The 22,925-nt window shown below is 49.9% G+C and overlaps 1 protein-coding gene across 4 annotated transcripts in view; it reads right to left on the reverse strand.

Moving 5' to 3' along the window:
• The window catches only part of Gli2 (GLI-Kruppel family member GLI2), a 220,345-nt gene that overhangs the window by 128,688 nt on the left and 68,732 nt on the right, over positions 1 to 22,925 (reverse strand). The window contains exon 1 of one of the 4 annotated variants that reach the window (XM_006529141.4): positions 19,720 to 20,322. The exons of 2 other annotated variants lie outside the window; for them this stretch is intronic. The gene's annotated coding sequence lies outside the window, so the exon portion shown is untranslated. Of the gene's footprint in view, positions 1 to 1,701; positions 2,006 to 19,719; positions 20,323 to 22,925 lie in introns of those variants that run through there. One more of the 4 variants, XM_011247924.3, reaches the window with a different exon arrangement.

The following is a 22,925-nucleotide window of genomic DNA, read 5'->3' on the forward strand; positions in this document are numbered from 1 at the left end:
TGGGTCTCACTGGCCAGACATCTGGCCTACTTGTTGAGTTCCAGATCAAGAAGGTAGATGGTACCTAAGTGCAGCATGCAAGGTTGTATTCCGGCCTCCATACTCACGTGCACGCGCGCGCGCGCACACACACACACACACACACACACACACACACACACACGTACATACACATGCACATATATACAGACAATGAAATAAAATACCAAAATTAAAAAAATTAATAAGAAACCAAATACTCTATGCCAATACTTAGAGTTTTAAGACTGCAGCAGCAAACTCATGCACACAAATGTATACACATACACACCCCGCCCACACTTTCCAGACTGAATATGCCATGGACCACTCCCATGTGGGACTTATGTAATCTACCTGACCCCATGTTTGGGTCTGCACTGGGAGTGGAGTGCTGGGATGACCCTCTATCCTACATACACATAGCCGGGCCAGACTGAAGGAGACTAGTTTTCCTTTAACTTTCTAACACATGATACACCAAAATAATTAAAACAGTGCAGGCCAACTGAGGAGATGGAAAATCCAGGAAGGTTAAGAAGTCAGAGCCCATCGCTTCTCAGCCTTTTGGCTAAGATCAAGTGAAGAAGTCAGATCCCGACATGATCACTTACAACCGTAACCCCAGAACTAGAGAAGAGGAGCTAAAAGGAAAATGTCTCTAAGTTCCAGCCTAGCCCAGGAGACAAGTGGCTGTCTCTAAACAATACAAACAGAAATCCCTCAGATCCAGTTGGTGGAGTGCTCATCTAGCAAGCATGAGGCCCTGGGTTCCATCCCTTGCACTGCATAAATCAGGTACGGCCTATAACTTCAGCACTCAGGAGGTGGACCAGAAATTCAAGGGCATTTTCATCTACATAGTGAGTTTGAGATCACCTTAAACTGCAGGAGACCGGATACACACACACACACACACACACACACACACACACACAGAGAGAGAGAGAGAGAGAGAGAGAGAGAGAGAGAGAGAGAGAGAGAGAAGAGATGGTGTGTATGTATGTATGTATGTATACATATGTATATATATTATACATATATACATACATACACATACATGTATAAATCTCTGTACTAAGTAGGAAGGTGGGGGAGAGGGGACTGCCCTTGCAAAGGTGTCAGTTTATCCATAAGATAGTCATATGACCTGTAAGAAGGACACAGGTTAGACTAGCACTTCAGTGAGAAGGAGCCGGCCTCTGGTGACCTACACCTTTACTGAGGCTGTAAAAGCCTTGGTCCCCATCCTGCAGGCAAAGAGTGACTGAAGCATGGGTTTTAGATGAAGACAGAGGCTAAAGACTTCCTCCCCAGAACACCAACCACTTCATAGGACTTTGGCTTAAGAGTGGATAATAATTACCATTCTTCACCAAAACACGGGGTTCTATCTCTCTCTTATCCTCTACCTTTAATCTGCCTTGGGAGAGAAAAGAATGACTGTTCACTTATGGGGAGACTGAAAGCCTTCCAGACAGAAGATGTGGAACACCTGCCCAAACGTGCACAGGGTTAGTGAGTAAAGCGGCCACCTGTAGGTGGAAGACAGAGGGCCAGGGTCAGCAGGACACCCTGAGATGGAGCTGGTGTCTCAGGGGTCACAATAAGCCCCAGTGTCATGGAGGTGGGTGTGGGTGGGAGTGCATATGTGTCTGTGGGTGTTCACACACACACACATACCTGTGACGGTCAAAGGAGATATGGGGTGTCCTGGTCTATCCCTCTCCACCCTTGGAACAGGGTCTCTCACTGTCCTGTTGATTATTGTCAACTTGACACAGCTGGCGTTACCTGGGATAAGGAACCATGGTTGAGATGTTGCCTCCACCCGATTGCTTGTACACAGTCGATAGTGTGCATTTTCTTGGTTAATTCTATCTGCAGGGAAGCCCAGTCCACCCTGGGCAGTGTCACCCCTGGAACGGTGGTCCTGGGTGGTGTGAGAAAGCAGGTTGAGCAAGTGAGGAGGAGCAGGCCAGTAAGCAGCACTCCATCATCAGTTCCTGCTTCCAGGTTCCTGCCTTGAGTCCCTGCTCTGACTTCCTTTGGTAACGGAGTGTGACTTGAAGACTGTGAGAAGAAAGAAACCTTCTATTCCCCAAGTGACTCATGGTCGTGGTGTTTATCACAGCAACTGGCACCCGAACTAAGAGAGCCCAGAACGTCAGTGGCTGCTCTTCCATGCCCAGTAGCACTGGTGTACCATCAACGCTGTGATGTCTCTCCCTCTTCTTGGGAAATGGGTGGAGGTTAATGAGGTCCCTCCAGAAGGGTGGCAGTCACAGGTTTGGGCCTCACTGGGTAAAGAGTCAGACTGACAATCTCATCCCACCTTTAACACCAAGTCTCAGAAAGGATTTAAAACTGATCCCACATCTGTGCTGCCCCCAAAGATCTGGTAACCGGGCTTTTGAGATGCCTAAGTGGGTAAAGGTGCTTGCTGCCTAGTATACCCACCTGAGTTCGAGCCCCAGGACCCAAACCCTGCAAACTGTCCTCTGACCTCCACACCCACTCTATGGCATTTGAGTACATGCACACACACACACACACACACACACACACACACACACACACACACGTTTCATGCATACATACCAACAAATAAATAAGTGTGGGTGGGTTGGTTTTTTTATTGTTGTTGTTGGTTTTTATTTTTTTTTTTTAAACTTGAAACACCTGGCAAGCATCCCGAAGACCACTTTGGAAGGATCACTCAGGTCAGGCAAATTTCCTACAGCTAAATCTCTACTCATTACCCCAAATTACAAAGTACATGCAAGCGCACTCATGGGCAAGAGTCAGCAGAGAGCAGAAAGAGCCTATTGAGTCAGCTTTAAAAAGGATTAAAAGGGTCTAAGCGAAAAGTGATGGGTAACAGAGAGATGAGGTGAAGGGGTCTGACTCGGAGGGGGACATCACAGAAGGAGAAAGGCAAGAGAACAGACGAGAGGCATGATTCAAAGGGAGGAGGTAGTGGTTGGCAGGTACTTGGGATCCAAGACTTGTATGACTTATGAAAGAGCTGGAGGAAACTCCATGGCTCCTCACACTACAGATTACAAAACTCCGGCTCAATACCGGAGTGCTCAGAAAAATGTAGGTACTGTCCCCAGCTCCTTAAGGCACACGAAGCAGCCATCAATCAAGAAGCAGAAAGGGTATGTGAGAAATGACAAATATGGATATTGCAAATAAATTGCTGATAACAAATGAGACAAGAATGTATTCCTGGAGAGAGATGGAGTGAGCTGCAAACAACTCAAAAAGAAGTAGAAAGTGGAGCTGATCCCCAATCCCTCAAAAAGCAGAAAAAAGGGGGTGGGGGCAGGAAAAGGAAGCTGGGAAAAGGGGGTAGGGCAGGAAAAGGAAGCTGGGAAAAGGGGGTGGGGCAGGAAAAGGAAAAGGAATAGGAATGAAATAGAGGTGGGGAGAGAGAGGGAAGAGGAGAAGGAGGAAGGGGGAGTGAAAGAGAGGGAAGAGACACTAACTCTACCCAACTGATCTAGGCTGTAGCATGTTTACAGTTTGGATTTTACCAAACCCTGGAGGACTGGGTAATCCTGGGCATATGCAAACATGGAATCCAATCCTTACCATATACAAGTCTATCAACCTACATTTACCCAAAGATAATCATTAACACATACAAACATTTGCATATTGAAAGAGGAAAGTTTCTTGTGTATATTTGAGCATAGACTCTGTGTGTGTGTGTGTGTGCACGTACACACACATGTACTATTCTGCATGCTGTGCCACAATTTTTGAGAGTTCTTTACTTCTACCATGTGAACCCTGGCATCAAACTTAGGTCATCACACTTGGCAACAAGTGGACTTTGCCCAGTGAGCCACCTTGTTAGCCCCATATTACTAAAGCTGACCTCACCTATTTCTATCTTTTAAAATACAGTTGCTAGAACACTTTAATTAAACATGGCATGCATTCAATTTCTATTGGAGAGTCTATAGAACACAGAAAGATTCAAAAAGGAAATAGGACTTAAAATTGAGAAGGAAAGGAAAGGTTTTACCTTACAAGCAACATAATTGAACAAAATATCTATGAAATCAATGGAATTTTAATAGCCAGGTCTTCAGGAGCCATGCAAATATGGGATCAGTTTTAAAGCCTTTCTGAGGTTTGGTGTTAGAGATGGGGTGGAGTGAGATTGTCACTTTAACTCTTTGAAGCCTTGTTGGTGACTGGCAGGGGGCACATAAAACTACTAAATGCCAGCACTAAGAGATTTGGAACTGTGACTTTTAAACATATGCCATTTACAGGAGGAGCAACGATGGATGAGGGACAGGGGCTTAGTTCAGTTGGCAAAGTGCTTGCCATTCAAGCATGAGCACCCAGAGCTCTGCTTGGATCCCCAGGGACAGTGTCTGCCATTCCAGTGCTGTGCTAGGGAGGCAGAGACAGAAGGAGCCCTGAGCTTGCAGGCCAACCAAGCTCAGTCAAATCCTTCAGGTTCAGGGAGAGACGTTTTCTCAAAAATAAATCAGAGATCAATTTATGAAAACCCCCAATGTCAATTTCTGGCTTCTGCACTCTCTCTCTCTCTCTCTCTCTCTCTCTCTCTCTCACACACACACACACACACACACACACACACACACACACACACACACACACAAAGTCCACTAAGCCCAAAACTGATTTCACAACCTCCTGTCCTCAAAAGCTCCTTCTCTGTGGACGTGGGGGAGGCTCTCCATCCACGGCAACCACATGTGCAACAATAAACACTGGTGAGCAACTTAGGAAACCCAGTTTAGTCTTCTTCTGTGTGCTTGAAGTATTAAATATTTAAATTTATCCAGTCAAGTCTAACTGTGGATGAAGCATCCCTGTCTGCAGAGGTCTTCGTCCACAGATTCAAGTTCACAAGATCTACAGACTGAATAAATGTCTGGGAAAGACGCTTTCCATGAGGTGAAGATATGTCTGTCAGGAAAGTGCTTGTCATGAGAACCTGTGCTGGAATCATATAAAAGGATGGGTGTGCGGTGTGTCATAACAGTAGCACCAGGAAGGTGGGGGTAAAGAGATTCCTGGGACTCAATGACCAGTAAGGTCTAGTCTATTTGGTGAGAATTACACAGGACACCAGTGCCCACTGGTCATGTGTGCATGTATAGCCAGGTATACATACATGCACATACATTGACTACAATGATGATGATGATGATGATGGTGATGGTGGTGGTGGTGGTGGTGGTGGTGATGATGATAAGTTCCAAGTCAGGCTGACCTCTGGCTAGTAGCGTCTACTCCATATCCACTAAGCAGCTAGCTACCTGGGTATTTAAGGACTGCCCTCAGCTGCCTTTGGAAGGCCTGGCATTGACTTCCAGTTGAATTTTAAACTTTGGTTTGTGGATTCTTATGAAAGAGAATCTTAAATCCAAAGGCCAAGTGTCCCTAAATGGCCCGCCTGTGTTCCAGCTGCCAGGGAGGAGGTTTGGGGAGCTAAAGGGATATCTAGGCCCAGGACTCTTGGCACTTCTCAGCTCTGTTTGTTACCACAGGGGTGGGGCACAGTGGGAAGTGGCAGCACTCATCAGAGCGTGGAGGGGTCTGCTCATCCAAGGTTAGGGGTTGAAACTTCCAATCCACCCTCATATTAAGCTCTGTTTCTCTGGCTGGTCTAGGTGGGAAAGCAGGTCTCAGAAAGGGACAGTGACTTGTCTAAGGTCACACAGCCGAGGAACAGATATGGGAGGTATTCTCCGACTATGAATGCACAGAGCTGGCACGGGTGAGCCATTAGCACTTAAGGTCTTCTCTGGGCCTGGGGCTCCAGCCATGCTGCCTCTATAGATTTGGAACTCCATTCCAGGAGAGAGAGAGAGAGAGAGAGAGAGAGAGAGAGAGAGAGAGAGAGAGAGAGAGAGAGAGAAGAAGAAGAAGAAGAAGAAGAAGAAGAAGGAGGAGGAGGAGGAGGAGGAGGAGGAGGAGGAGGAGGGAAGGAGGGAGGGAGGGAGGGAGGGAGGGAGAGACCTCCTAGCCATGGAGGAACAAGAAGAAATGGAAAAAGGGGAAGTTCACAGGGACAGTGCGAACAGAGAGAGACAAAGGGGAAGGGGACTGTGGAGGTTTCAGGCGAGGCTGGGGGAGGAGGAGCCCCGCACCATGCAGGTTGGAAGGACAGAGCAGGTAGCCCGCTCACAGGGCTCCCAACCTCAATCTCCCTCATCAGCACTGTGCACACACCATGACATCACCATTCCAGGGAAACAAGCCTGTGCAGTGTCCCCAACCAGCACATCCAAGGGTGACAGAAGTGGCCACCAACATGGTCCCCTGCAGAGAAGGATTGCTGAGAGACAAGAGGCAAGTACAGCCCCCAGGTCCCCCTCTCCCCGGCCTGGCTTGTCTAATACAGCCCATGTGACCCCCCGCCCCAGGAGCTCAGCAGTCTAGGGGTTTGGGGATAAAGTGATCTGGTCACAGATCAGCAAGGAGGAAGGAAAAGTCATCCCCTTCAGAGGCCCCAACCTGCCCAGTGGAGAGCTAGCTTCACACTGGGAACAGAAAAGCAGCAGCCAGTGAGGGCTGCAGCTCAGGGCTGGCTGGAACCAGAAGAGCCACTGTTCTTCAGGGCACCCGGGAAGGTGTGGGGATGTCTCCCAGAGGAACGATCATGAAGAAGGTAACTGAGACGCAAGCTACTCAGTACTCACCACCCATCTGCCCTGGCACCAGCCTCAGGCTTCACGAGAGGGGTTCAGCCTAGCCCTCATGGCCACAGGGCCTGCCCAGACCACCCAGTCTCCAGCAGCCACTTCCTGTCATCCTGGATCCAAGAGGGAGATTTAATCTTCTGTACTTGATGTCAGTCTCGCCACTTGGCAGAGGTGCCCAGGGCACAAATGCACGACTCACATGCTCTCGAGGTTCACAGACGTCATGTGCAAGAGCCGTGGTCTCCAACGCCCTCCAGGGACATTGCCGCCACAGCCTGGAGCAGGCAGAGCCAGACTGAGAACCAAGCCACTGTGATTCTGCCGCAAGGAATGAGGCACACATTCCCACTGTCCTGCTTGACAATAAAAACCTGGGGAGCCAGCTCAGTCAGTGACATGCTTGCCTTGTCAAGTTCCAGTAACTGAGCTCCATCCCCAGAAAACTCACGAAAGGCTGGTCCTAGAGGCATGAAAGTTCAATCCTAGCACCAGGGAGGTGAAGCCAGGAGGATGCTGGTGGCCCCCTGGCCAGCTAGCTTAGCTCAGTGAGCTCTGGAGTTAGTGAAGAGCTCCTATCTCAAAAAACAAAAACAAAACCAAAGACAAACCCCACCACAACCAAAACAAAAAAACAAAAGCAAGCAAACAAAGAAAAAACCAAGATAGAGGGGCTAAAGAGGTAGCGCATCAGTTAAAGCTCTTGCTTTCTTGCAGGGATGGGATTTGAGTCCCAGCACCCACACTGTGCAGCTCACAGTCACCAGTGACTCCAGATGCAGGGGATCCAGTGCCCTCTACTGGTCCCCACAGGCACCTGCACTCATGTGCACAGGCACATAACTAAACAGAAATAAATCCTTAGAAAGATTAAGGTGTAAGGCAAGGGAGGAAGATGCCTGATCTCGGTCTCTGGCTTCCCTGAGCATGTCTACACACACACACACACACACACACACACACACACACACACACACACACACCCCACACCACGTATGTACATGGTCACGCACACATACACCACATGCACATGAAGAAAGGAGGAGGGGGAAAGAAAGGAATGAATGAGAGAGACAGAGAGAGGAAGAGAGAGAGGGAATTTCCGTGTTGCCTGTGCATATCCTTATACTTAAATCATCAAAGATTGCCTCTGGTACCTAAGACAGCATGAATACTGTGGGCCTGTACCTGCTCAGCAAACACATGCATAAACACACACACTCCTGGCTCAGTCCTCAGGCAAAGAACCCAGGGAGACGGTGGCTGACTGCACTTAACTGACCACTCCCAACCAAGAAAACGAACCTGAACACCTCAGGCTTGGCTCTTACTCCCCTGACTTAAATGCCTGTGGCTTAACCCTCCAGAAAACACAGGTGCCTCCCTGTCTGACGTCAGTGTCCTTGTGGGCACTCGGCTGTCCCAGGACACCTGTCCCCACACCACAGGCACTGCCCGTCTCCAGGGAGGTCCAGTAGCTGTGGCCTGGGCCTTTGGGCTGTGAAGTTTTTTTCCATGGGAGGAGTGCTAGCCAACGTCCTGTTCTGCATCAATGCTGGGATGACAGTTCCTTGGGGAAGGTGGACTGAACATCAGGCATCGAGATGGTATGGGCTCAAGGTTCAGACAGACAGACAAAGGGACAGAGAGACAGGAAGGAGGAAAAAAGGAGAGGCAGAGAGGCAGAAAGAAAAGGAGAGGGATGAAAAGACAGGGCGGAAAGGGAGTTGAAGGGGTGTGGGGAGCAGAAATCAGCCAAGGAACAGAGAGGATATGGACACCAAGGCAGAGTGAAAGGGACAGACAGACAGACAGACAGACAGACAGACAAGGAGACAGACAGAAGGAAAGACAGCAAATAGAGCCAGCATAGAGAGCAAAGGGGGTAAGATGGGGTCAGGCAAAAAGGAAAGAGATTCTATACAGAGGGGCCCTGCTCTGTTCCCCTATGATGGCCTGTGCATCCACATCCCCTTCTTCATCATCTTAAAAATTATTGTATTATTTTATGTGTGGGGGTGTTTTGCCAGTATTTATGTTTGTGCACCACCTGTGCTCCTGATGCCCATAGATGGTAGATGTCAGGTCCCCTGGAACTGGAGTTATAGTATACACACACATATATACATACATATCCTCTGGATGAGCAGCAATGCTCTTGGCCAGTGAGCCATCTCTCCAGCCCCCTTCATCATGCTAAGAGCTTCCCTGCCAGAGCCCCCAAGGAAGAGCCCCCATTACCTTTTCCTTATGCTTAGTGTCTCTCCCGGGCCTCCAAGGGCCACTCCTATGGGGACCACGTTCCCAGGACCCTGCAGCCCAGCCTACAGTCATACATGGGGCTTGGCACATACCTGTGCACATCTGTGCTGTGTCCATCTATCCAGGTGGGGCTTGGCACACACCTGTGCACATCTGTGCTGTATCCATCTATCCAGGTCCACCAGGGAGGCCGGAGCTCATTCTCATTCCTCCTCACCCTGGCTGACGGCTCCTAAGTGCCTGAGTGCTGCTGGGGCTCAGAGACCGTGCGGAAGGCAGGGAGGAGATAGGAACCCTCTGAGGGCAGAAGGAGCTGAGCTGTTGAAATGACCTCAGGAGGCAATGAAGGACACATGATGCATCCAGCAGTAGCACTGCACACTCAGGTTCAGTCTGGGTAGTACATGCTCGGACTAGAAGCAAGGTATAGGCTCACACCTAAGGACCAGTGCATAAATAGAAAGTCCATCGTCCAGCACAGCTCAACTACAACCTAGTCAGCAGTGAACACTATACCCCCAACAACCCAGGCTGTCAGGCAAAGCTCCTTCACCCATCAGTGACCTGTAAGCAGTCTTACACACAGTGCATGCATAGTCAGACACACGCAAGCATGTATACCCTGCCCACAACTAGCTAACAGGGGTGGAACCCTGCTGTGAAACCTGCATATAGGTTTACAAATGTCACCCCACTCTGGTCTCTGAGCACCCAAAGACCTCAAGAAATGCTCTTAGTGAGCCAGAAGTGGAAGTGACAGAAGCAAGAGGCCTGGAGAGCTCATACAGACCCCCCTACCCCACACTAAAGACCTAGGATCTCCTACCAAGCTTGCCCACACTTCCCTACCTAGCAGACACTTGGGAAAGTGGTGAGGCACCCTATTATGGGATGCTAATGTGGGCCAATGAGGGTAAGATTCTCAGAGAGGCATCAATGTTCATCTTATTTAGGAGTCAAGCACACCCTAGCAGGCTGCAATGCTTAACGCTAACTGTCAACTTGGTAGGGTCAAGAGCCTATCTAGGAGACAAGCCCCCTAGTCTGTGAGGGCCTTTCTAGATTGGGCTGACTGAGGTGGGAAGGCCCACCCTTACTATGGGTGGTTATGTTTTCTAGGCTGGGTCCTAAAATACATAAAAGACGGGGTGGGGAACAAACTGAGCACGAACACTTATTTCTCTGTGACTACAGAGGCAAGATCACCAGCCGTGCCAAGTTCCTGCCACCATGTCTTCTCTGCCACCGCGCACTGTGTACCCTTAGACTGTGAGCCAAAACAAACCTCTCCTTAAGTTGCTTTGCTGGGTATCTTGTCATAGCACCGAGTAAAGTAGCTAACACAACCCTGATTCCCAAATTGGGACAAAGATGGCTCCCCAGAGACACAGCTATAGGCAGAGGTGGCAGCTACACATGGACTACTGTGGTAAACTCTTTGGCAACTGGGTGCTGTTCATCTGGCAGAGCTGATGTGGCTCTCTGGACACATGAGTGCATGTGTGTTAAGTGTGTGAGAAACGTAAGGACCGTGTGTATGCACATGTTCCGATGTGTGAGGGGTGTGTACAGGTGTGAAGGTACAAGTATGTGCGGATATGGATGACAAGGTTGCACACATGTGCATGCACATGTGGCTGCCAATGTGTGTGAAGGATTCAGGGGATGCATGTGTGTGATAATAGTTGGTGCACAAGTGTACATGTATGTGTGGTACATACGTACATAGGTTTTGGCTAAGGATGGGGAATGTATGCATGCAGATTGTGTTTGACAAGTAGGTCTGTGAGAAGGCTGTGCATGTCTCTGGTGTGGAGCATGCAAACACATGAAGTGTGTGGTCCAGCCCAGCCTGGTGAGCTGGGGACACCTTTGGAATGGTTGTAAGGAACAATGACTACGGGCAATCATTTAAGGAAGCTGGTTGTCACAGAGAAGAGCAGTGTAGGATCCCTTTTAACATCAGGAGAAATGGAGTGAGGCTGTCAAGGGGGCTCAGGGGCAAGGCTGCTCGCTGCCAAGCCCCACGACAGCGTGAGTTCTATCAGCAGGACTGACATGGCAGGAAGGAGAAAGGACTCCGCACATACAGTGCGGCATGCAGCCACCCTCCCCCGCTGCACAGATGTGTAATTTGCAGGAGGAAAATGGAATGATTCAGTAAACTCCAGCATCCAACCAAATACACCCTGGCTTCTGCTTCGTCCACAATTTGTTTAGAAGCACACTTTCACCTTCATGGCCAATACCACCACCAAGTGTTCTCTGTGCGCCTGGGGCTGTGATGAATGGGAATTTAACTTTCATTTCTTTCCAGGGTCCAGACCTGGAGAAGACAGAGGGCAGGGTTAAAAGAAATGGTCTGGCGAAGGCACAATAACCCTGGGGGCTGGACACACAGCCAGGGCAGGAAAGAGGCGAACTCACCTTTAATTGCTGCTTCCCCAAATCACCTCAGCTACTGTAACCCTGGGTTCCTAGCTCCCTTCACAAACAGAAACAGGGATCACTTAAATGTCTAAAGTCTTTGTGTTCCTCACCCGGAAGCCTTAGCATGTCTTTGGGGTTGACAGCTCTAATGACATAGACATCTCCAGGCAAGGGAGACCAGACTCCAGTAAGAGGCTGGCTTCACAGTTACTCCATCTTCATCTACAGCAGCATTTCCTCAGAAGAGCCAGCTGGCCCAGGGCTCCCGACCCCAGCAGGCCTTCCTCACAAATAAAACGACATGGGGTCAAACCAGGGTATAAGGTCTGAAAGCTTTAAAAATCCATGAGTCTTTGAACAAGCTCTATACAGATTCTTTTAAAGTATTTCTTTTTCTTTTTTTTTTTTTTAAATGTGTTGAAAGGGCTGGGGCTGAATCTCAGTTAGCAGAACATTTACCTTGTATGCACAGGGCTCCAGGTTCTATCCCCAGCACTGCCTGAGCCAGGTGTGACAGTGCACATCTGTAATGCTGACACCTGGGCAGTAGAGGCCACAGGACCAGCACTTCAAGCTCATCATTGGCATCATAATTACTTTGAGGCCAACCTGGGCTACATGAGACCCTGTCTACAAAAAAATGCTAGTAAACTATAAAAAAAAGTTAAATTTCCCATTATAATCTTTTTATACATTGTTTAACTTGTATTTATTTTCTCATTGGGAAGGAGGCACCCATGCAACTGAGCACATGGAGGACAGAGGACAACCTCTAGAAGCAGGTTCTCATCTTCTGCCACGTGAGGCCCAGGGACAGCTCCGGTTATCAGGTTTGGTGCCCACTGAGTTGTGTTGGCTGAGTCGTGTTGGTTATGCCGGCCTCCACTATAGCCATCTTTACCACCAGCCCAGGGGTGTGGTTTATCCTGCGTGATCTCAGCACCACCTCCAGAACCTTCTTTGCCATCCCACCTCCACTTGCAGGCTGAGCTTCTTTGCCATCATCCATGACGTACCCATCTCTTCCTGTCATTCGCCTCTGCTTACTTTCTTCCTCTATGAGTAGACTGACTACAGTTGGGAAGGCACAGGGCACTGCTCAAGAATCACATGTGGGGTGCAGGATGGCTCAGCAGTTAAGAGAATCTGTTGCTCTTGAAGCGGACATAGGTTCAGTTCCTAACACCCACACAGGGGTTCACAACTATCCATAACTACAGTTCTAGGGGATCATAGAACCTCTTCTCATATCTGTGGGTACCAGGCATGCATGTTATGCACATATACATATGCACACAAAACACTCGCACACATTAAAAAGAAAAGAAAATAATCAAACACTACATATCTCCTTGTAACTGGCGTATTGCACTCGGCACCATATCTCCATGGTTTGAGGTTATAGCATGAGTCAGGGTTCCTCCCTCTTCAAAGCTGACTGATAGTCCACCCAATCTACAGACTACACTTTGCTCACTCACTGTGATGGTTTGTATATGCTTGGGCCAGGGAGTGGCACTATTTGGAGGTATAATCTTGTTGGAGTAGTTGTGTCAATGTGGGTGTGGGCTTCCTAGTCCTAGCTGCCTGGAAGTCAGTCTTCCACTAGCAGCCTTCAGAAGAAGATGCAGAGCTCTCTGCTCCTCCTGCACCGTGCCTGCCTGGGTGCTGCCATGCTCCTGCCTTGATGGTAATGGACTGAACCTCTGAACCAGCCCCAATTAAATATTGTCTTTATATTGTTGCCTTGGTCACGGTGTCTGTTCATAGCAGTAAAATCCTAACGAAGACACCCACTTGCCCATCAGTGGACACTCAGATTGATTCCCAATGGGTCCTCAGTTATCCCTGGGCAACACCACCAAGAGATGAGCCACTCCTTCTTTTGTCATTGCCCAGGGTGGTTTAGATTAACAAAAAGCAGCCAGGCAGTGGTGGTGCACGCCTTTAATCCCAGTACTTGGGTGGATTTCTGAGTTCAAGGCCAGCTTGGTCTACAGAGTGAATTCCAGGACAGCCAGGACTACACAGAAAAACAAAACAAAACAAAAATAAAACAAAACCAAAAACCAAAAAACAAGCAACGGCTTTGCTGATCATGGTCTTAGCTCCAAATCCACTCCCCACCTATGTGACCAGGAGTACTCAGATCACAGGTCCCTAATCTGGAAAACAGGAAAGAACACAGAGGAACCCTGCCTTTGGAAGTTCCTACTAGAGATCTGTTGAAATCCTCAAGTGAGGCCCAGTCAAGAGAAAGTAGGCCTAGCTGAGGAGTCTCTGTACTGTAGGGCATCCCCACTACCTCCCTAGCCAAGGGCAATGGAAAGTGTGCACTGAGTCTGGTACACACAGACTGTGTGGATGGAAACCCAGAAACAGGATGCATGGAAATGCTAGTCAGAAAGGCCCACCGTGTGGCTAAAGAAAGCTTACTTGACGGTGACCATGAATGTGAAGTAATGGAGGCTGACTAGCATGGTTTGCCTCTGCTGGCAGCTTCCCAGAACCCATCACGGTCTCCTCTCTCTGACTCACTCAGTGCGATGTGTGCTACAAGCAACCTAGCTGCCTCCAGACAGGACCTGGCTGCCACCCAAGGCCCTGCTCCCTCACAGCAGAGTCATCACGGGATAGTCTCCCAGTGTGTCCAGCTGTGAGGGCTTGGGGGAGCCTCACTCCTGGTGTTCTGTCCCACACTGGGACGCTGCTGGACCACAGCTGACACACAAGGCTCTAAACAGCTCAGGCTCACGTAGAGACATCTGTCAACCAGCAGACACGGGCGGAAGCAGGGTCCCTGTGATCACCCGCCCAGCTATGCCCAGTTTATCCAAACATCCGACTGCTGGTGGCAGGGAGGATGGGCCTGGAGGGCAGAAGGCAGCAAGCTGGATGGGGAGACAAGTCATCGGAGCTGACTACAGGGGGCTGGGGTTCTTGCTTCACAAGCACAGAGCCCTGGGCCTGTTCACCCAGCATAAGCCAGGCGTATGGAACACACTTGGAATCTCAGCATTCTGGAGCTGGGGGCAGCAGGACCAGCAGGTTCCTAGAGAGGTGGGCACTGCTCCTGAGTGAGGCAGAGGCTCCACACACTTTGCAGGACATAGGATACTGCTGGGCTACACCTGAAATGGATGATTCTGTCTGGAGGGGATGGTGTGAACAAGGAACATCCAGGTTCTCATGACACCTGGAATCACAGGCATGCAACAACCACACCCAGTTTATGCAGGGCTGAGGATGGGACCCAGGGCCTCAAGTACACTAGGCAAGTACCCTAGGAACTAAATGATAAAGACGGTAAGAAGTTAACGTTACCCTCACTATACCCAGGTCAGGGGAAAGACATAGTCTATTTCCTCACTGTAGACCTAATCACCTTCCCCACCCGACAGACCTCACAGGCTTGTTTGCTTGTTCTGTCTCCTTCACACATGCTGTGTGACCAAGAACAAATGGCTTAACCTCTCTGAACTTAGTTTTTACTGCTGTTTCCACTGCTTAGAAGATAGCTCAAGGCCAGGCATATGGTTCAGTGAGTAGAGGCACCTGAAGCATAAGCCTAAGGACCTGAGTTCAATCCCACGAACCCACATAGGAAGTAAGATGCAGCTGTACACATCTGTAATCCAGAGAATCAATCTGCGGACGCTCACAGGCCAGCTAGCCTGGAGTCTACTTCACAACCAGGAGAAGTGAGACCTGCCTCAACAAGGCAGGAGAACTGACTCCCAAATGTTCTCTCTGAGCCCCACACATAGGTGCTCACGCTCACTAATTATATGTGCACGTGTGTGTGTTTTAAGAAGGCACCCCAACAAAAACCCAGCCAGTACTGGCCGCTTTGACTTCCAGAGCCAACAAGTCAGAAAAGTCTTTTTCTCCTGTATCAAATAAAGTTAACTTGCTACAGAACTCCATTAATTAATGAATCTCGGATTTGTGGTTTGTTTGTTTTGGAGACAGGGTCTCATGTGGTCTAGAGAACTTCAAACTGTATGCAGGGGGGGATAAGCCTTACCTTCTCCCAACACAGGAATTACAGGCACACATCTCTATGCCCAGTTTCTGCAGGGCTGGGGATGGCACCCAGGGCCTCGAGCTCCCTCAACAACCACCATAGGAACGAAGCTACACCCCAGGCCAACACACTGCTTTTGGCCCATAAAGCATAAATAGTTTTGATCTGTGCCTAGTTTTATAGGAATGGGGCCAAGGGCTGCCACGTACGTAAATCCTTCTATGGGGACAGAAAAGGCAGCTCCTCTCAGACTGAATGATTGCCACTGTCCCTGTGGTCTCAGCCTGTCAGAATCCCACAAGCATCTCTCCCTCTACCTAGCCTCATCCTCTGAGTCCTAAGCAAGGCAGCTCTCCTCTTTCAGCCAAAGTCAGGGAAATCAGCGTTCTCTACAAGAGACTCCAGCAAGAGCCGGGCAGTGGTGGCGCACACCTTTAATCCCAGCACTTGGGAGGCAGAGGCAGGCGGATTTCTGAGTTCGAGGCCAGCCTGCTCTACAAAGTGAGTTCCAGGACAGCCAGGGCTGTACAGAGAAACCCTGTCTCGAACCCCCCCCCAAAAAAGAGACACTCCAAAAAACCCTCTGAACCTTACCTACATATGAGGTATTCTGTGCATGTCCCCAGGCCACCCATGCTCATTCATAGTCGCCACAAACCACTACAAGTGGCCAATCAGAGGGATCTGCCGTGTGCATCTGACTCTTCCCACGGAAGCACAGAAACAGGTTTCAGTATCTGCTGACCTCCTTCTCTTTCATGCCTATTGAGTACGCGGGCACTGTCCCTAGAAATGCTAACGGGGGTCTCCCTATCTGTTCCTGACTCCAGCCCCTTCACCCCAACAGAGCAGTTGGGTTTATAGGTTTAGCACTGCTGTAGGTTGTTATATTATGCAAGACCAGGGGCGGTTCCCACGACAGAAATTAAAAAGAGATTCAAATAAATGATCTTTGGCTATGAGATAGCATCCCTGCAGAGCTTGCTATAATCGGGACCAGAGGAGGGGTGTAGCCACTGCCCTTCTTACATCCTTGGCTCTAGAAGCAAGATAAAGGAGCAGAGCAAAGTGGGGGGCTCACCTCATCACCCCTAAGCCTGTCTCTCATCATGAACTCAACCTGCTCAGCATCTCAGATGAGAGCTTCTGGGGTCCACCATACCCGGGCTGTGCATTGGAAATCTCCACTGGGGAAGGAGGAAAGGCAAGGTAAGAGATCTGGATGACCTCAGACTGCATTGTGGATGAAAACAGGAATCCCATGCTTTAGGAATTAACTGTGTGTGTGTGTGTGTGTGTGTGTGTGTGTGTGTGTGTGTGTGTGTATTTTTGTTGTCAATTTCAGAACTATCCTGGCAAAGTTAAGTCCTGAATAGAAAGAAAAGACGGAGGCAGGAGGATGAGAAACTCAAGGTCATCCTCTAACACAGAGAGATCAACAGGGCAACCTGGACTGGAGAGATGAAAGAAGGGAGGGGAGGAAGGAAAAAGGGAAGTAACTAGGAGAGGGAAAGGAAGTAGGCAAAAGGGAGGGAGGAAGCGAGGTGGGAAAGGAAGGAAGGAAAGAAATGTGCTCTGGCTTACGAAGCCTACCTACCCTTGGAAGACAAGAAGAGAGGTCACTCTGAGGGTGGCCTGTGCTCTTTAGCATTCATCCATTGTTGTTGTTATTGTTGTTGTTGTTGTTGGTGGTGGTGGTGGTGGTGGTGGTGGTGGTGGTGGTGGTACAAGGTGTCATACAGCCTAGGCTAGCCTCAAACTTGCTATGAAGCCAAGGATGTCCTCAAGATCCTCCTGTGTCTACCCTGTCAGTACTAGAATTAGAGACACGTGCCATCGTACCTGACTTATGGGTTGCTGGGTTGGTGGAACCCAAGGTTTCTTACAAGCTGGGCAAGTCGTCTATATACCGGTCCGCATCAACTTCTTAATACTTCAGTGAACAGAAAGTGTGGTTTGAGGATGCTGCCCTGATGAGCTTCTGCTTAGGACTGAAGGTATTTACCATGACGACTTCCCACAAGGAGCCCGCAGGAAGGTCAGGCATCTGGATTCGCATGCCTTCTGCAGCACCAAGGACAATCCTGTCCTTTTGCTTTCTGTCATAACTAAGACCCCTCCAGTGGGCTGCCCTGAGCATCCGCTGTGCTGGGCAGAGCATCTATAGAAGGCCTGCAGCTATCTGAGGCTGAGAGAGGAAAGGTTTGTGCTGGCTCACAGTCTGAGGACTCAGGCCATCATGGCGGGGAGGGCACGGCAGCAGGAGCGAGAGGCAGCTGCTGGTTGTATGGCATCCACAGTTGAGAGCAGAGGGTTGAGTGTGTGTTCTAGCTCACTTTCTTTGTTTTATTCGGTCCAGGACTCCAGTCCAGGGGATGGTGCTGCCCACAAGCAGGTTGTGTCTTCCCATACCAATTAAGCTAATCTCAGTTCACTCACAGACATGCCCAAAATTTGTCTCCTGGGAGATTCCAGACCCTGTTAACCATCACAGTCACCATAACTGTGACTTTGTGGCCCTCTGAGCACCTCGAGAAGTGTCCCATTGCCAACAGCTCAGTCTGTCCCTGCGATAATCCTTTCACCCTACTCTGGGACAGGACACTGATGTTTTTGTCCAGGCATCGCTGGCACAGTGAGAACATGAACTTGGCTCACTGCCCAGGCCTTAACCATCAAAGCCTCATCTCCAAGTCAGAGACGTGGGACCCAGCAAAAGACCACGAAGAAGCAACGGCTGCCCAGGCCACGGTGCTCTGACCCTGTGGAGTTAAAGGCTTACAGGAACACCTACTGCATACCACAGAAGGTAGCCCAGCCCAGGTTGAGGCAATGGAGTGAAATGAAGTTGGGAACTGTGACTCCCAACACCAGAACCACCCACTTGGGTGGGCCAAACCGGTCATCTCAGCTTTCCCATCTGTAATAAGGACACTGCACTTGCTTAGGGGAGTCAGTGTTGGCTCAGACAACCTCACAAAGGGCTGGCTGGGGCAAAGCAGAAAGAGATTGTGCCCAAGGCGATGGCCTAAGGTCTCTAAGTAGGCCTCCTACTCCTCCATTAGTTAGAAAAAACGTAAAGGTCTGGTATAAGCTCATTTGCCTGTCTCGTGTGCCAGAGCTCGAGTTACAGCCATCGTAGGTCGGATCCAGAGCGACACATAAACAGCCTGGTGTTACCCGGGTGCAATCCCAGAGCCCAGGGGGTAGAGGCATGAAGCTCATCCTTGGCTACACAGCAAGTTCCAGGACAACCTGAACTCAAAGAGTTGAAAAATGGAGGCAGGGAAAAATAGGGCTAGGAGGAGAATTGTCCAGGTGTCCCCTTAAAGTGTAGAGACCCCCTACAGCAGTCTCAGACATGAAGCATCGGACACTGGTTGGCTGCCCAGGCCAGAGTGAGATGGTCCCCTCTCCCCTGCCTCTTTGGCCAGAAGTGTCCCTGAGACCTCAGAGTCTACAGTCAGACACTCTCCTCTTCACTCTGCTCAGCTAAGCCACAAGCCCATTCCTAATTTGGACATTTTTCCCCCTCCTGACCTCCAAGCAAACTAGGAAAACACACATCTCAAGCTAGGCTTCCTAGCGCCATCCATGAAGCCCGGGGGACAATGAAACCTTCCGTGCACATCTGTACTTTTGTAACCTCTGCTCAGAAGTCCTCCCCACAACACTGTCTCCATCACACGCTGGTGGCCAAGACATCAGTGAGGCATAGTAAAACAGCCTGCCAGTCTCACAGGGGCAGGTCACTCTAACGTGGTGCTCAGGCCCCTGAAAAGCTCTTGCTGCATTTCTCTGGGGAGGGGAAGCCCTGGTCTTGGCGAGCCATCTGAAACCACAGGGCGGCCACACACTAGCTACTGACTCGGCACATGGCAACCCCTTTGAAACGCCTCTTGGTCACAAAAACAGATGGAGAAACCATGTACTTAAGCCACCTCAGCAAATTGTTCCCTGGCCTCTCGGGACTTGTATGTCCTGGGAAGAGGGGGATGGGGTACCACCTTAGAGAAAGCTGTCCCTAGGAAGTTGTTGGGACACTTGAAGGTTTAAGAAAAAGTCAGCCTTTCCCAACTCTCTGGGGAGAGCCACTCCCTCTCTTCCCCCTCTCCTCTCTCCGGCCCCCACGCCCTTTCTTTTTCCATGAAGTTCTGGCCAGCACAGAACTCTTTCAAAAGACAAGCATGCGTGGACACACACACACACACACACACACACACACACACACACACCATGTGATATCACATTTACCTCAGGGTCCTGCATCCACAGCCAGCCTACCTGGGGTTTCAGTCTGGGCACCAGGCCACGTGCCCCCCAACTGGAGAGCCGAGGAGGGGCAGTTCCCTCCAGTGCTGGCCACCAGCTCACTCTCTGCCTCTCCATCAGCCAGTGACGTGACGCAGAGGGGAACTAATGTTCACCAGCTGGCTTGGTGCTTTAACCCTCTCAGCTTCCAGGGAGTTTGGCAGCCAACCAGGCTGAAAGCGCGCGCAGTCTCCCTAACAGGGGCCCCCAGTGAATGGCTCACTGCAAACAGCAGCTGAAGGCTTGGCTGAAGCGGTAATGTACAGTCTGGGGGTTGAGATGGGGGCAGGAACTGACCCAAATCCACACTCACTCCACTGGATCCTAAAGGAGCCAAGGAGAGCCAAAGAGAGCTCAGGACACACTAAGACAAATGTAGAGGATTGAAAGGCCTTTTCTTGTCTGCCACTCCAGCAAAATAGCCAACAGTCCCAAGTGCCCCCAAGCTCTCTGCCTCTGCCCACATACAGTTCCATATGCCCCACTTTCCAGCCTAATGAACTCGTCCTGGTTGGGTTTTTTGTCAACTTGACACAAGCTAGAGCTATCTGAGAAGCAGGAAGCACAGTGGAGAAAATCCCTCCATAGGGTCGGCCTTAGGCAAACCAGTGGGATGCTTTCTTGATTAATGACTGATGTGGGAGGGCCCAGCTCACAGCAGGCGATGTCAGTCGTGGGTGGGAGGTCCTAGGATGTTTAAGAAAGCTAACGAGCAGGCCATGAAGAGCAAGCCAATACGAAGTGTTCTGAGGCCTCTCCTTCTGTCCCTGCTCTGTCTTCCTCAGTGATGACATGTGGCCTGAGGGCTGTAACCTGTTCCTGACCAGGTTGCTTCTGGTCATGGCATTTTATCTCCGAAACAGAAATCCTAATCGCCTCTTCATCCTCCAGACTCAGCTCAGACAGGCCCACCTAGTCCAGAAGACTTCCCGGCCTCTCTTTCCAGAAGCAGGAAAAGCAGCAGCTAGAAATGCCTTCTCTCTTCTCCTAGCACTAACCACACCAAAGCCCTCTCCCTGTGCTTCCAAGTCTGTCTTCCAACCTGACAGGCTCACTGAGAGGTGGAGATGGGGGGGAGGGGGCGATAATGAAAGTCTGATGTGACTGCCTCAGGTTGCTTAGGACAGGGAGCAAAGGTCACAGCATGGGCTCCTCTGTCCCTGGCACTGGGATTCAGCTGCTGGTAAAAATGGCAAAGAGAGAAGATAGGCAGACAGAACCTTATAGATCTCAAGGAGAAAGCACTCCCAGAAGGTCACTCAGCTCTAGAGAACAACTTTCTATCTGGGGGGCTCCAAACACATGGGGGTAGAGGGAGAAACAACAAAACAACCTTAGAGCCAGGAGTGCTGATAGTCTTAGCATTCCAGGGAGGAGGGGCAGAAGAACCACCCTTCTAGAAGGCTTCATCTACATACTGAGTTCCAAACAGCCAAGGCAATGTAAGAGACCTTATCTCAAAGGACAAACTGGGGCTGGGGTTACAGATCAGTTGGTCAAGCATTAGGACCTGGAGCTCATCATCATGTATAAAAGTAAAAAGCCAAGTATGGCAGGGGATGCCTGCATCCCCAGAGCTGGGTTCACTGACAGGCCAGCCAGCTAGCCACACAAGCACACAAGCACACAAGCACAGAAGCGCACACGCGCACACACACACTCACACACTCACACACATGTACATGCACCACACGTACATGATGAGCACACTGCATAACCCTCCATTCATTAGCTAATTAATTAGTTAAAGCACATTTTTAAAAGCATCCTGGGACCCTAAGGACCCTAAACTCCATGCCCCAAGGGCCTTGAATAATAGATGAATGTCCTAGCCCTCACTCAGGGCACGTCACTCAGCAGTAACCCAGCTGCATGTGTCCCCAACATACAGGGGAATGAAAAGTGACAGAGGGCAGGGCTCACAGCCATTCTACAGAATCAGTTTGCCATAGGAAGTAGGATGGCAGTGGGACCTGAAGGAAGAAGGCATTCCCTAGAGGGTCCAGGCTGACTCAAGTTCAAGTCCTGACTAAAGCACTTAGTGACCGGGTGGCCTTGGCAGCAATGCTAACCAGCAGCCTTCCACAAACATCCAAACGCCTTTTGAATTAAGCACAGTTGACAAATCAGATCTGGCCTGGAAGGAACCAGGGGATGGGAAGAGGCAGAGTGTCTGCCGGGAGACACTGAAGGCAGAGGATCCTTTCAGCTCAGATCTGCTGGGACTGAGCAAGCTCCTTATAAGGCTGGGCCCTCCCAACGCTAACAAGTCCTCAGTAGGCCAATTAGACAAACCAGTCATAGTGAGAAGCAGAGAATGGAAGGCTGTCCTCTGACTTCTCTGCCTCAGCTCCCTTCTCCCCTGCAAAGTGGTTGCATAAGGTATCAGAACTGTATGAAATCTCATCCTGGGAGACGAGGTTTCTACCCGGCAGGCACTTGGCCTTTTCCTTCTCCTGCCATGAAACTCTGTGGAGAATTCCAATTGCTTGGGGTCCATTGTTTGAATAGTCTGATAGCCAAGAATACAGGGATCTCTTTCTTTGGAATATCTTCATTCTTTCTAGGATGGTTAGAAGCTCAAGGTAAAGTGTCAGGTAGGTTTGAGAAGTAAGAGGGGAGTTGCAGGTCCTACATCCAGAGGCCCAACTTTCTCCCTGTCTGCCTGTGCCATCAACCCTACATTGTTAGGATGCCAAAGCCTGGTCTGGCCCACTGAATGTAGCATCAGAGCCTCCTTTGGACAGAGAGCAGAGAGAACAGGCACACAGACCCCTGCCATCTCTACACTCCTTGCCAGCCCCTTAGAGTGGCAGAAATGACTCTCTTTCTTGGATGAAGAACCAACTTCCCTAAATCCATCGCAGAGTCAGATTTAGCTCATCACTTCCAGGGCAGAGTCCCCAGCTCTGTGATAGCTAGTCTTGACACCATCTGAGATTAACTAAAACTCAGGCAGCTGGGCACACCTGTGTGGGATTTTTCTCAGTCGGATCATTTGGGATGGAAGACCCACCCTAAATTCAGATCATTTGAGGTCAGAAGACCCACCCTACATCTGGGCCACACCTTCTGCCTGCAGCCCATATAAAAGGCCGTGCAAAAAGAAAACTTCTGCCTTTTGCCTGCTTGCCCTTGCTCCTGAAGCCAAGTTCGTCTGTCCTGTCCTTCCTTGGTGC

This window comes from Mus musculus, chromosome 1 (genome assembly GCF_000001635.26).
Source record: "Mus musculus strain C57BL/6J chromosome 1, GRCm38.p6 C57BL/6J".
Lineage (NCBI taxonomy): Eukaryota > Metazoa > Chordata > Mammalia > Rodentia > Muridae > Mus > Mus musculus.